The sequence below is a fragment of the Cavia porcellus genome, unplaced genomic scaffold (genome assembly GCF_034190915.1).
Source record: "Cavia porcellus strain 051 isolate PalLab524CR breed Dunkin Hartley unplaced genomic scaffold, mCavPor4.1 scaffold_19, whole genome shotgun sequence".
NCBI lineage: Eukaryota > Metazoa > Chordata > Mammalia > Rodentia > Caviidae > Cavia > Cavia porcellus.
In genome coordinates, this window is record NW_026947502.1 from 4917660 (window position 1) to 4932491 (window position 14832).

The 14832-nt window shown below is 39.0% G+C and overlaps 1 protein-coding gene across 3 annotated transcripts in view; it reads right to left on the reverse strand.

Moving 5' to 3' along the window:
- Aff4 (ALF transcription elongation factor 4) overlaps positions 1 to 14832 on the reverse strand; it is an 86229-nt gene that overhangs the window by 62409 nt on the left and 8988 nt on the right. Inside the window, exon 2 of one of the 3 annotated variants that reach the window (XM_063230620.1) lies at positions 575 to 682. The exons of the other annotated variants lie outside the window; for them this stretch is intronic. The gene's annotated coding sequence lies outside the window, so the exon portion shown is untranslated. The remainder of the gene's footprint in view (positions 1 to 574; positions 683 to 14832) is intronic. 3 annotated transcript variants of the gene reach the window in all.

A 14832-nucleotide genomic window follows, 5' to 3' on the forward strand; every position in this document is an offset into this window, starting at 1 on the left:
AATCCAGCACTGGGGAAGCTGAGGCAGGAGGATCATTGCAAATTTGAGACCAACTTGGGCTACAAAGTGAGCTCAAGGACAGCCTGAACTACAAGCGAGACCCTGTCTCGAGAAGACAAAAAAAATAAAGATCCCTGAGAACCTAACAATAAAAATAAGAGAAATTAAGCAGAGAGGAAATGGCCACCTTTATATCAGTATGACAACAAATGCAAAAGAAACAAAAAAATCAGAAAGTCACCTATTGGCAATCACTATGTAAGTAACTGAGGCAAGAGTTAGCAATAAACTAAGCCAAAATTTTGGGAAAATATGATATTCGGTATCACCCTAGAGCGAAGAGGAAAAAAACATCTTTAAAATCAGCAAAAACAAGTAGGGTATGGTGGCCCAAGCCTGCAAACCCAGCACTCAGGAGTGCAGGAGGATCATTTTAAGTTTGAGGCCAGCCCAGGCTACAAAGTGAATTCAAGGCCAGCCTGGATTACATACCGAGACTCTGTCTCAAAAGAAAAAAATAAAAAATAAAAATAAAATCAGTAAAAACAGACACACCAGCCATGGTAGCACACACCTGTAATCCCAGCACTTGGGAGACTGAAGCAGAAGATCACTTCAAATTCGAGGCCAGCCTGGACTAGACAGTTGAGTTCAAGGCCAGCCTGAACTACAAAGAAAGAACCTGTCTCAAAAAAAACAAGTAAAAATAGGTAAAGGTAGTGCTTAATATCCTTAATCTATTGATCAGACATTAATATAGAGAAACTGACCACATCATATGTCTCCTAAAGTGATGAGATTCATCATACCACAGTTAGTCTATGAATAAACAAACCTTAATTGAAGCACTTCCTGTAAAACCAGCCTGTGCTCTTCTAAAATGTCTTTAAAAACAAAAAAATAAGTATTATTACATTTAACAAAAGGGAGGGCAGGAGCGTTACTTCTAAATTCAAGGGAACCAATATCTAACATATGACCTTCATTCCTCAGACCTTTTACTGGGAGTGGAGATGCCTGTTTAAGGTCATTACCAGAAAACAGGGGAGAAATTTGAATATAGGCAGTATTTTAGATGATCATAGATTAATGTTGTTCCTCAACTGCAGTAGCTATATTTGGTTAAAAAGAACTTCCTTGATATGCCAAGCAAACAGCCGAGGTATCATGATGTCTGTTAACTCTCAAATGGTTCCATACCCATCCAAACATCTATCTGGCATGTATAAAAATATGTGCACATGTGCATGTAACCATGCATGCATACAGGGAGAGGAGCAAGGGACAGGAAGAACTGAAGAAGGGGGAGCAAAGCAGCAGCAATTACTGTACAGTAAAAAATGTGAACTGAGGGGTTGGGGGGTTAGCTCAGCGGCATATGCGCTGGCTTGGCAAGCATGCGTGAGTTCGATCCCCAGTACCAAAAAAATAAAAAATAAAAAGTAAACTGGCACATCTGGGTAAAAAGCAGATGGATGTTCATTATGCCTTTTTATATGTTTAACATTTTCCAAAATAAAATTGGGACAAAAGGGGTCATAAATATACATTAGGGCTCTAGAGATTCTGTATAGCGTATTTTAGCCTTGGGGTTTATTATTGAATTGTCCCTTCTCAAAGGCCTAAAGTATTTCCCCTTATGGTTAACCTGTGCCCCTTGAAATTCATAATGATCACTCTATTTTCCTCAACTTTTGAAAGTTACATTGCTATATCCATGCTTGGATAGGAGAGGACACCATCAATATCAACAATGATCAGTTGCTCTAAGATAAATGGGTATCCCAAGATTCAATAGTTATTTTCACTTCCTAAGTTGTACTTAGGAACTTAGTAAGTAAGCAACAACCATCTATTAAAATCTTAAATCATCATCAAACAATGGAAGGCACTGGGGAGGGAACACAACCATAAAGAATTTGTCCATAGATAGGACATTTACTGTGAAGTCGCCACCACTGTCAAAACAGCACGATAGCAGAGAGTAACCAATTAGTGAAACAAAACAGGGGCCATATATAAATCCAAATCAAACCAATGAGAAAAGTGTCTTATTTAATAACAACAATAAATTAAGAGCTACTTGTCTGGGCTGGGGATCGAGCTCAGGGGCATAAGCACCTGCCTGGCAAGCACAAAGTTTTGAGTTCAATACCTGGTACCAAAAAAAAAGCTACTTTTTTAAGGTGTCAAAGATAAAACAGTGAAGACAAATTTCAAACTCAACCAGAAAAAAACAGACATCCTTCCCACAAATCCCACTCTCACTACTAGGCCTATACCCCACAGACTTAAAAGCATGGCTACACTAAAAGGATATTCACTGCAACATGATTTTTCTGGTAGATAACTGAATGCCCAAGTATAGGGAAACGATTAAACCACAGTTCACCCACATGAAGAACTGTTAATCCGCTTTTTCTTTTTCTTTTTTAACTTTTTTACTGTTTTGGTACCAGAGATCGAACTCAGGACTCCTGCTTGCCAAGCAGGCGCTTGTGTTGCTGAGCTAAACCCTGGCCCCTAATTTTATTATTATTAGCACATGTTCACAGTACATAACACACTCCTTGGGGTGAGCTGGCACATACATACAAAGCACCTCTTTAACTCCTTTTTTTCACTCCCTTTCCCTCCCACCCTCCTGCTGCCATCTCTCGTTCCCATTGGCAGGAGGATCAAAAAAATTCAAGGCTAGTCTTGGCTTCGCAGAGTCTGAGGCTAACCTGAACTTCAGGATAAACATAGCAAGACCCTGTTCTCTATAACAACAACAAAAATTCCAAAACCAGAATACACCCTTCTACCCATATACATTTGTATCTGACTGCAAGAGTTGGAATAAAGAAGTGGAAAACCCATAATTAATTAATTTTATTTAACCAATCCTCTTATTTTTGTGCAGGTGTTTGATTCTTTTTTCCTTTTGTCTAATCCTAGAATTCTTCATTTTTCTTTATCTTAGCTAATACTATAATTAAGACCGCTGCAAACAAAACCTTGAATATAGTCACAGACTCTAAAGAAAATTATAGAAAAAATGTGAGAGGAAAGAAAGCTCATTACTTTTTCAAAATATTACCAAAATTACATTTTTCCATACTTCTTTGGCAAACTTAGAATTGTCAGCTATAGAGGATATAGATAATAATTAGACACAACTGTCTTAAATCCTAGTACTACATACGCTGAAGCAGGAGATTTGACAAGAGTTTGAGACCAGTCTGGGCTATATAGCACAATTCTGTCTCTAAAAAAAAGAAACATTATTTTTGATACAAGTAATTTAACATCAGAATGTGTTACATTTGGAATGTTCACAAGTTAAACATAAGAAAACTGCAATCTGTACATATACGCAGCTTTCCAGCAAATGATGCAGACTGTCACTCTACTTAGCTAAATCTTTCTTGGCCCTCAGTCAATGTTCTGGCTATTCATTCTGTCTTGTGTTTGTCTGTCTGTTTTGTTTGAGACAGGGTCTCTCTATATAGTTCAATCTGGCCCAGAACTCATCCTGCAGCACAAACTGGCATTAAATCCAGCATCCTCCTGACTCAGCAGCCTGAGAGCTGGGATCACAGGGTGTGCCAGCACACTCAGCTACTGTTCTGACTATTCTTATAAATGTGAGTAAGGAGTACTTTCCTTCAGTTTATATATTTTTCATAAGATTTATATACCATAAGGTTTTCTTCCCATTATAAAATAGTATGTGTTTTGCATTCAAAACAAAAAGAATATAGAACTGGCACTATGGCATGCACCTGTAAGCCCAGCTACCTTGGGAAACTGAGACAGAAGGATCACTTGAGCCCAGGAGTTTCCAAGGCCAGCCTACACAACATAATGAGACTATTTCAAAAGGGTGGATGGAAGCCCAACATGAAACATAGCTACCAATTTCACCCAGGTTGCGAATGCTCAGTCTAGCATGCACAAGGCTCTGTTGATCCCCAGCACTGCACAAAAATAAATAAATTAAAAAATAATTTTATCCCCCAAAATAAATAATATTCTGGAGATAATCACATACATGTATTTGTTCTTGCTTTAAGACACTGTAGTTCAGGTTGGTTTTGAACTCAGTATGTAGCCCAGGCTGGCCTCGAACTCACAGAAATCTTCCCCCCTCAACCTTCCCAGTGTAGGGTTACAGGCATGCACCACTATACCTTTCAATGCTAATAGATTTATCAATTGACAACACTACCAGAGACTGCACTTTAACCATATGATTTTCAATTACAGGCATGAGTCTTTAAATTGTGCCACTAACTCATGAGCTATCATTTGTTTATTTCATTTATTCAGCAAATATATGAGGCCTAGCATGGTGGCGCATGCCTGTAATCTCAGTACTAGGAAAGCTGAAGCAGGATGACTGACAGGAATTCAAGGAGTTCAAGATCAGCCTGAACTACACAATGAGACCCTGTCTCAAAAAACAACATACCCAGACACATACACAAGCACACAACAAACAAACAGATGAGTCTACCTACAGCTGCTAGATACTATGCCAGGAGCCAGAGATAAAAACAGTGACATACAGGTAGTTCTTGACCTTACTAGAGGTTACAGTCAACTGCATTATATTGAACTCCTCTCCTAGTCAGCCATTTACATTCTTTCTCTTGTGAATAACTTTATAAAATCTATTCAAGCATTGTATTTTATCCATTCTCTAATAAAGCAAGTCTTCTTCTTCTTCTTCTTTTTTTTTTTTTTTTTTTTTTTTTCGTTTTGTGACAGGGTCTCCCTATGCAGTTCAGGCTGACCTTGAGCTCACTTTGTAGCCCAGGCTGGTCTCGAACTCACAACCATTTTCCTGTCTCAGCCTCCCCAGTGCTGGGCTTAAAGGCATGCACCACCATGCCTGGCTTCAACAGTCTTTTATTGGGTAATAAATGTACTTTTCCTACCTGTCATTTATCTCAAAGTAGGAATGTAAGATTGAGATTAGATATTAAGCTATGCATCCTAATTTTACTGACTTTCCAGTTCACTGCCTCCTCCCTCCCAAACTCTACCCTCAGGCCATGCCTAAATTCTCTTCAACTGCTGCACATTAAGATACCACTTCACCGCAGTTGTCAAAAATTGCCAATAGTTGGAGCTGGGGATTTAGCTCAGTGGCATAAGCACCTGCCTTGCAAGCAGGCAGTCATGAGTTCAATCCCCAGTACAAAAAAAAACCAAAAAAAACCTGCCAATAGTTTCTATAAGTCTTCATTTGTTTCTCACTGCTTTCTTCTTTCATCTTAATCTACATTTGTTCACCTTATCCCAGTTTTCCATTTGAAGTAAATAGTAAATAAATAACTTAAACTTCTATGTTAAAAACATCGTGCCATCTAGATCTTTGTTTCTGTTATCTATTAAGGTTGTACATCCCTTTTCTGAACTACTGGGACCAAAAATGTTTCAGATTTTAAGCATTCCTAGTCAAATTCACATTAGAAATGCATGATCTCTGTAGACAGAGAATCCTACTATGAACAGTAAGGAATTTGGATCTTTTTTTTTTTTTTGGTCTTTTTTTTCGTTTTTATCAGTACCGGGGATCGAACTCACGACTGCCTGCTTGCAAGGCAGGCACTTATGCCACTGAGCTAAATCCCCAGCCCCAGGAATTTGGATCTTAAAGCAAGAAAAAAGCTAGTTCTGGTAAGCAACTTCCACCATCCAGAATCGTTATAGTGTATCCTGATCTTCAGTGAGTATGTGGCAAGATCCCCAGCAGATGCTTGAAACTACAGATGACACATTTTATATATACACTATGTTTTTCCTATAGAAATGGTCTATGGTACAACATGACCCATGACAGTTTCCCAGTACTTGGGAAACTGAGGCAGGAAGATAGCACGGTCATGCCATCCTGGAGTACACAGACTATGTCTTAAAAAAAAAAGATACAAAATATACGATAACTGATAATAAAATATAACAATAATAATATACTGCAATAAAGTTCATGATAATTGCTTGGAGTCATTTGTTTCAGGGTATTCAATGCTGAAGTCTTCATAGTGGGTCAATGCTTTCCAGTAAACCAAATGCCATCAAACTGGAACACCTTTTCTGTTCACCTCCACCAACAAACTGAATCCCTTTTCCATCTTAAGTCTTTTTTACACACTGACTGATTACTTTCTGGTAGTCAGACACAACAGCAAAACTATCGAGTTTCTTCCCTCACAATTTCACACCCAACAGCAGCAAAACACACATTTTTTCAAGAACACAGTAACAGCCAGGCATGGTGGCACACGCCAAAATCCCAGTAGTAGGAGGCTAAGGTAGGAGAACTGCTGAGTTCCAGGACAACTCAGGCTACCTAATGAGTTTAAGGCCAGCCTGCACTACCAAAAATAAACAACCCAAGTATCCATCAATAGATGAATAGATGAACAGAATACTATTCAGCCAAAAAAAATAAGTGAAACTTGACTGGGGATTTCTCAGTAGCACAGTGCCTGCCTGACAAGTGTGAGATAGTGAATATAACTCCTGGTACCTCTCCAAAATAAAAAATAAATGAAATTCTATTATAGCAAGGATGAACCTTCAATACAACAAGTTATGTGAAATAACTTGGACACTAAAGGACACATACTGCATGATTAGAACAGGAATATTCAATGAAACAAAGTAGAATAGAGGTACAGGCGATGGGAAAACATTACTTCTATTTAACATGGTGTAAAGTTCGAGAAGTGGACAGTGGTAACTGCTATAGAATTAATTTAATGCAATTAACTTAAATGTAATAGCTGTTTTTATGCTATGAATATTTTACCACAATAAAAATCAGTGAGAATATAGGAAAAGTAAAAAGTTACTTGCTTATTTATTTACTTTTGGTACCAGGGATCAAACTCAGGGCCTCCCACTTGCCAAGCAGGCACTGGTGCTGCTGAGCCAGGAAAGTAAAATTTTAAATGTACTGGGACTGGGGATTTAGCTCAACGGCATAAGCGCCTGCCTTGCAAGCAGGCAGTCGTGAGTTCGATCCCTGGTACCAATAAAAAAAGGAAAAAGACAAAAAAAAATTTTTTTAATGTACAATCCTAGTCAATCAGAAATTCATTTTCTTTTTAACTAAACACTGGCATTAGTTTGATAACTTAAAATTTCAGTTGAAAAAAAATTTAAAGCATTTAGAGTAAAATGTGTTATGTTAAAATTTGTCACTTTCAAGGGGAACTAAAATCTGTTACAATGTGGGGTGTATTTTTTTTCCTCCTGCTGCAACTGGTGTCTTGGAACAATTTTCCTGACAAGTGGGGTCACTTAACTATCAGATTATTAAGAGATTTAAACTCTAAAAGTCAAAATGAGAAGAACTAAGACTTCACTTGTTTCTACTTTGGTATATTACAACCACTATTGAACTATAACTTTACCACAACACACTATTTTAAAGTATAAAGTCTTGGGCTGGAGATTTAGCTCAGCGGCATAAGCACTTGCCTGGCAAGCACGAGGTCATGAGTTCAATCCCCAGCACCGCAAAAAATAAATAAATAAAAATAAAGTACAAAGTCTCCTAAGTAAAGAAACCCACCTTCCACTCATTTGGCAGGGTTTCTCTACCCATGAGAGAGTCTGAAGAGATCACTTCCTACAAGGTAGGAAAACAAAAGGTGCACACCTGGAGATCAAAGCCAAACTAACAAAACACCAAATCCCAAAACAGTATTTTATACAGAAAGGACCTTGTCTCAAAGTCAAGTCACGAGACTTTGTACAGTCTCCCCTCCCAAGCCTGGCAATTCAACCCAGGGCCTCATCCGTGCTAAGCAAATGTGTTTTTTTGTTTTTGTTTTTGGGGTTTTTTTTTGGGGGGGGGGCACTGGGGATCAAACTCATGACCTTATGCTTGCCAGGCAGGCACTTTTGCTCTGAGTTAAATCCCCAGCCGCCCCAAAGCAAATGTTTTACCATTGAGCTACTCCACTAGCCTTTTGTTTTCAGATTTAAAATAATGCAAGCCAGGCACATACCTGTAATCCCAGCACTCTGGAGGCTGAGACAGAAGGACTGCTTCAAGTTCAAGAACAGGCTGGGCCATAAAGTGAGCTCAAGGCCAGCCCGAACTGCACAGAGATCCTGTCTCAAAGAGACAAAAAATAGAATAGAATAAAAAATGCACTGGGCATGGTGGCACATGCTTGTAATCCCAGCACTCCTGAGACTGAGGCAGGAGGATCACTGTGAGTTTGAGGCAAAACTTGGACTAGATAGTGAACTCAAAACCAGCCTGAACCAGAGAGCCAGACCCCCATCTCAAATACCTAAATAAAATAAATATCACAGCAAAGTCTTCTCATCAAACAACGATCGATTTTTGAACAATCAAGAGCTATAATAATCTCTTCTCTCCAGGTTACAAAAGAAAAAAATTATTATTCCTATCAAAGAACAGTTATTCCCATCTTTGATGTTGTCCAGACCTGTATCAGTACCTGCCTTGTCTTACTTTTCTCATTACTGAAACAAAATGCCCAACACCCACAAGTTAGGGCAAGAAGTTTATTTAGCTCACAGTTGTAGATGTTTCAGTCCATAATTGGCTGGCTCCAAGGCAAGATGGCATCACAGAGGAAAAACAGTTCCTGGTAGCAGAAGGCAGCAAAGCAATAAAGGGCACTGGCAGCTTCTTTCTGCTCCTTTCATACTCTAGGCTAGTTGGATCAGGATGGTGCCAAACCAATTAGTGTAATGCTTTAGTAACCGCCCACCCTTCATCTCCCAGCATCACACACTCCAGACCCCGCCTCCTCTGAAAAGCCCCACCTATGACTGCATGAGGTTTTAATGGACCATCTAGACACAAATCATAACATGACTTTCCTCCAGCAGCTTCTACTGCTTCTCTAATGAAGCTTCTGGGGCCAGGAATTTAGCTCAGTTGCCTAAGTGCCTGCCTGGCAAGCTCAAGGTCGTGAGTTCAGTCCTCGGTATTGCAAAAAAAAAAAGAATGAAGCTTCTGAATCCTTTCATGACCATTCCAACTTAATAAAAAAATTTGTTTAAATTCTTTTAAAAAGAAACAAAAATGGGGCATGGTGGCTTACGCCCATAATCCTTGGGAGGCTGAGGCAAGAGGATCTCTGCAAATTTGAGACCAGCCTGGGCTACAAAGAGGGCTCAAGGCTGCCTGAACCGCATAGTGAGACCGTTTCAAAAACAAAAAAAACAAAGGAAAAAGGGGAAAAAAATAAAAATAAAAAAGGAAGCGGGGGGGGGGGGGGAGCCTGGGAAAGTAGCTCACTGGCAGAGCACTTGCCTATCATGTGCAAGGCCCTGAGTTCTATCCCAAGCATTTACAAAAAACAGGAAGGAAAAAAAAGGTCCTTGTTTTCCCCAAGCCTCTTTCCAAGCACCACTCTCTCTCCCTCTCCTTCACCAAGGGAGATGACAGTTATAAGTCAAATTTTACAATTTCTTTTAGAAAGACAAAACAATCTTCTGACCCAGTTTCTTCAGGTATATACGTATTTTTAAGAACTCCAGAAAGTGTTGAGACTTCTCTAATACAAGAAGTCATTTCATTATCTTTATAAAACATTAAGGGGAGGGGCTGGGGATTTAGCTCAGCGGCATAAACACCTGCCTTGCAAGCACATGGTTGTGAGTTCAATCCCCGGTACCAGTAAAAAAAAAAAAAAAAACAAACAAACAAACAAAAAAAAAAACATTAAGGGAGAAAGAAAACATTAAGGGGAATCCAAATGTATCATGTATCGGTACAAATTCCCTATGATGAACATGATCATGATATATATCTCAAATGTACCAATAAACCTTATTCATAAAAAAACTAATTACATTCTTCTCATTAAAAAACCAGTAACTCTAAGCTCTATAGAAAATTTTCATTTCAGAATTTAACACTGTCCACAATTGAATTCTTACCCACTTTCTACGCAGGCTCCAGGGTCTATGGCTGTGAAAATTGCCTGCGAACCTTCAGATCTACATCCTTACTTAAGTCAGTCCCTCTACCTAGAATGACCTTCCTTGTTCTCACTTCCAAACACAGTTTACTACAGATACCACCACTGACAAATAGTCCAAAATTTCTCTGTCACTAAAATCACTCTTCACCAACCACTTCTTTGAATCTCATTTGGCATTTAACACTTATCCCCACACTATAAGCTTCTAGATGGCAATAAATACAACTATCATTTAACTTCCCTTCTCTCCCCTCTGGCAGTACAACACACACTCAAAATGGTCTGTGGATTCCGTAAGGTCAATACTGTAGTGTTGATTGCCTCAAGAACCAAGTCAAGCCAGTGAAAATACTCAATAAAGGCTGGATTTTCAGAATATGATGTTACTTATCTTTTACTATCCACAGATAACCTCCAATTTCTTCCCTAAAATTTCTAGCTATCTGAAAACAGAAAGACTTGTCTTTTCTCTGTTTACAGGTTTTTTGTTTTTGTTTTTGTTTTCTTTGCTTTTATGTTTTTATGCCAGTACCAGGGATCGAACTCACAACTGTCTGCTTTCGAGGCAGGCGCTTGTGCCGCTGAGCTAAATCTCCAGCCCCTACAGTATATTTTTATTAATCCAATTAAAAACATTAGTAATGCTACTAAGTGAATTTTATTATTTTAAGACCTTTTTCTAAAGAGTTTCCCTAAAAGGAAAAATATACAAGAAGGAAACATATATATACAAAAATGATCATTTTCAACTTTATCTAAATGCTATTCTCTCAAATATTCACCAAATGTAAGGAAAGATCTGCCTATTCAAGATAGGACTTATAACACATAAGGTACAATGTTAGCACTTGAAGTTCACTCCACATCTACATAGCACAAATACAGAATCTGCCCCCAAAAACATTTTTATTAGGAAAATAAAACTTGTATAAATACATTAATACTAAATTTACTAAAGCTGGGATGGTGACACATGTTTATGATCCTATCACTTGGGAGGCTGAGGCAGGAGGCTCACAATGAAAGTGCAAAGCCAGTCTGGACTATAGACTGAGACACTGTCTCAAAAAAAAACCAAAAAAAATGTTACTAAGACTTAATGAGGTTAATACAAGTTATCTCTTGAAGCTGGGGATTCAGCTCAGTGGTGTAAGCGCCTGCCTGGCAAGTATAAGGTCATGAGTTTGATCCCCAATACCAAAAAAAAGAAAAGAAAGAAGGGTGATTTACAAGTTATCTCTGATGGCTACAATTACAAGAGGTATTCAAAGTGGTGGCCATTAGCTTCCAGACATTTATTAGTATAGCAAACTGCTGCAGCAGTTACACATTGTTTTGGGCAGACTCGTAATCCAGTGATGGTGAACCCTTCAGAGAACAAGGTCCCAAACTGCCACCTCAAGCCCACTTATTTATTGCAAAGCACCAACACTACAATTAAACCTGACTACTGAGGTGTTTGGTTTGGGGGGGGGGGGACAACTGTTACCTAATGCTCAGCTGCTGAGTTACTTGGCTGGCATGCCAACAGAGAGGGTTCTGTGTGCCTGCCACAGCATGAGTGCCACAGGTTCACCACTACTAGTACACAGTATGCCAAACACTCTTCTACAACTAAGGACCAAAGAAATAAAACTATTTCTCTCCCTTGAGATTTGTTTGCAGCTAATGTGACTACAGAAAGACAGGAGAAAAAGCAGGATGTTCTAGGCAGAGAACACGTTCAACAGCCTAACAGAGGAGGAAGCAGGCGCTCAGGGAACGGAGATAGAGGAATATAGTTGAAACAGGCCTGGGAAGGAGTCATGAAGTAGAAGGTATGACCAGAGAAATACACTACATCGAGGCTGTGACTTTTTCTCAAATCAGACAGGTAAGGAGACCATTTCAATAAAAATTAAATTTGTCAGAACCTGAGTGCTGACTTCAATTATCTTTATTATAAACATTGATACAAGGGCTGGGGATTTAGCTCAGCGGCATAAGTACCTGCCTTGCAAGCAGGCAGTCGTGAGTTCGATCACTGGTACCGATTAAAAACAAACAAACAAACAAACAAACAAAATATATATATATATATAAACACTGATACACAGTATAAACAGAAAGTATAAATTCCTCTTATACTTACGGAACTTTAAAACAAAATTTAAAATAACTTTTGTTTTTTCAGACATGATCTTATTCTGTAGTGCAGGCTGGCCCTATGTAGTCCAGGCTGGAATAGAATTCATGATGATTGGGGCTGGGGATTTAGCGCAGCGGCCTAAGTGCCTGCCTTGCAAGCAGGCAGTTATGAGTTAGATCCCTGGTACCGGTAAAAAGGAAAAAGACAAAAAAAAAAAAAAAAAAAAAAAGAATTCATGGTGATCCTCCTGCTTTAGCACCTCCAGTGTATACTACCACACTTGGATAAAATAACATTAATGTAATCAATGATATTGCTTTGTAGAAATCAGATCAAAATGTAGTTAAATGTAGAAATCATGTCCTCCCAGATCTAGTTCTATATATTTAAACCATTTTTATAATTTTGACTTCAATAATACTAACAAAGAAAATGTTTACAAATAAGTCACATTAAAAAGATTTACAAGAGTCCAGGATTTAGCTCAGCAGCAAAAGCGCCTGCCTGGCAAGTGCGAAGTCGTGAGTTTGACCCCTGATACCAAGGAAAAAAGATTTATTAACTGAAAGTCTTTACTTCAGTGAAATCCAACCTTATGCTATCATATAACAGTTCTTAGATGCTGATTTTAAAGATGCTTCATTTGTTAACTGTTAATCTACTGTTTTCATTTGTACTTAAGTATCTTAATGAAAAGAACTTTTTCCTGGCAGTACGAGGGATTGGAGCTTAGGCCTTCACACTGAGATATATCCCAACTTTGAGAGAGGGACACATGCCAGGGATAGTGGCAGTTACTCATAATCCCAGCACTCAGAAGGCTGAGACAGTAGGATTGCTGTGAGTTCAAGGCCAGCCTGGGCTACATAGTTAGTACGAGGCTAGCCTAAAATACACAGTGAAATCCTGTCTCAAGAAGAGCAGAGCACCTGCCTGGCAAGCACGAGGTTGTGCGTTTGACCCCTGGTACCACCAAAAAAACAAAAAAGAAGAGTAGAGACAAAACAAAACTGGATCTTAAGTCATTAAATTGCCCAAGATAGGCTCAAACTTGCAATCATCCAGGCTTTGCTTCCCATGCTTGTAATACTGGGATTACAAGCATGTACCACAACACCAGCTTAAAACCAACATTTAATGTTTATCTAAACAGTACTGCTGAAGTCTGGAACAATCCACTTACAGTTTCATGTTGAGTAATTATAAACATGATATACACCAGATTCATCTCAAAGTGGAGATACACTATGATGTCAAAGGCCTTTTGGGTTTCACCTTACCTGTATTAATACACATCATGTCGTGACCCAACTTTCCCTACCTGAACTACTGTGAAATCATTAGTGCAACACACTGTAACCTGATAAAAACAGCAACAAAGGGCTGGGGATTTAGCTCAGCGGCATAAGCACCTGCCTTGAAAGCAGGCAGTCGTGAGTTCGATCCCTGGTACCGGTAAAAATGAAAAAGCCAAAAAAAAAAAAAAAAAAAAAAAAAAAACAGCAACAAAATCCAAGGGAGTGTTTGGTCATAAAGTAGTCCCTTCAGAAGCTGCTTAAGACTCAATGCCCAGGAATCCTCAAAAGATTACAGAAAATACAGAACTACTAAGAAGTATTAAGAAATGACAAAATTGCTGAGCATGGTAGTACCCATCTGTAATCCCAGCACTGGAGAGTCTGAGGCAGGAGGACTATTGAGTTGAAGGTGAGCCTGGACTACAGTAAGTTCAAGGCCAGCATGGTATACAGGTAAAATCCTGTCTCAAAGAGGGGGAAAAAAAAGTAAGTTTTGCAGTTTCATCAGGTACAGATGCTCACACCTCCAAGAATCTAACAGGCTGAGGAAAGAGGTCATGGGTTCAAGGCCAGTCCGGGCAACTTAGTGCGACCCTCTTTCAAAATAAATAAGGCCTGAAGATGAACAGCACACCTGGGTTCAATCCCTAGTAACACATGCACAAAAAAATTGCAGTTTAGAAGAAAAACTCACTGGTACAAGATGAAGTGATTAGACTAGCAATAAGGAAACAAATGAGAAGACTGTCAGAATTCTCCAAGTGAGAAACGAAAACCTCCTTTACATTAAAGAAGTAATGGTAAAAATGAAGATAATATGGTTTTTTTGTTTTGTTTTTTGAGAGCACAGGCTGGCCTCGAACTCACCTTGGTCATGTGTCAGCCTGGCAAGTGCTGGGATTACAGGTGTGTGCTATCACTCCCAGCCATTAGTATTTAAATAACAGAAACAAAGGCCTTTTGAAAATATTTTAAAGGGCCAGGCAGAGTAGCTATAGTCTCATCAGTCAATGAGGCAGGAGGATCAAGGTGAGTTCAAGGCCAGCAAGACCCTGTCTAGAGGAAGAAAAAAAACTACTACACTGGTTCATGTGTACACACTGAACACCTCTGACAATTATGTGCTCAGCATCTAGCCTTATCTCATACCCAGTTTTTCTGGAAATTCTCTCCCCCAATCAGGAACAGACACATAACAGAATCTTACTAAAACAAGGGGCTGGAGGTTTAGCTCAGCGGCATAGCGCCTGCCTTGCAAGCAGGCAGTCGTGAGTTCGATCCCCGGTACTGATAAAAAGGAAAAAGACAAAAAAAAAAAAAAAAAAAAAAAAAAAAAACCCTACGCATGGGGTAGTTCACAGGTGGAGTTTGAACCCCCAACTACAAGTAAGCCAATGCCAAGAACGCACCTGTTTTATATACTATTTAGTATAAT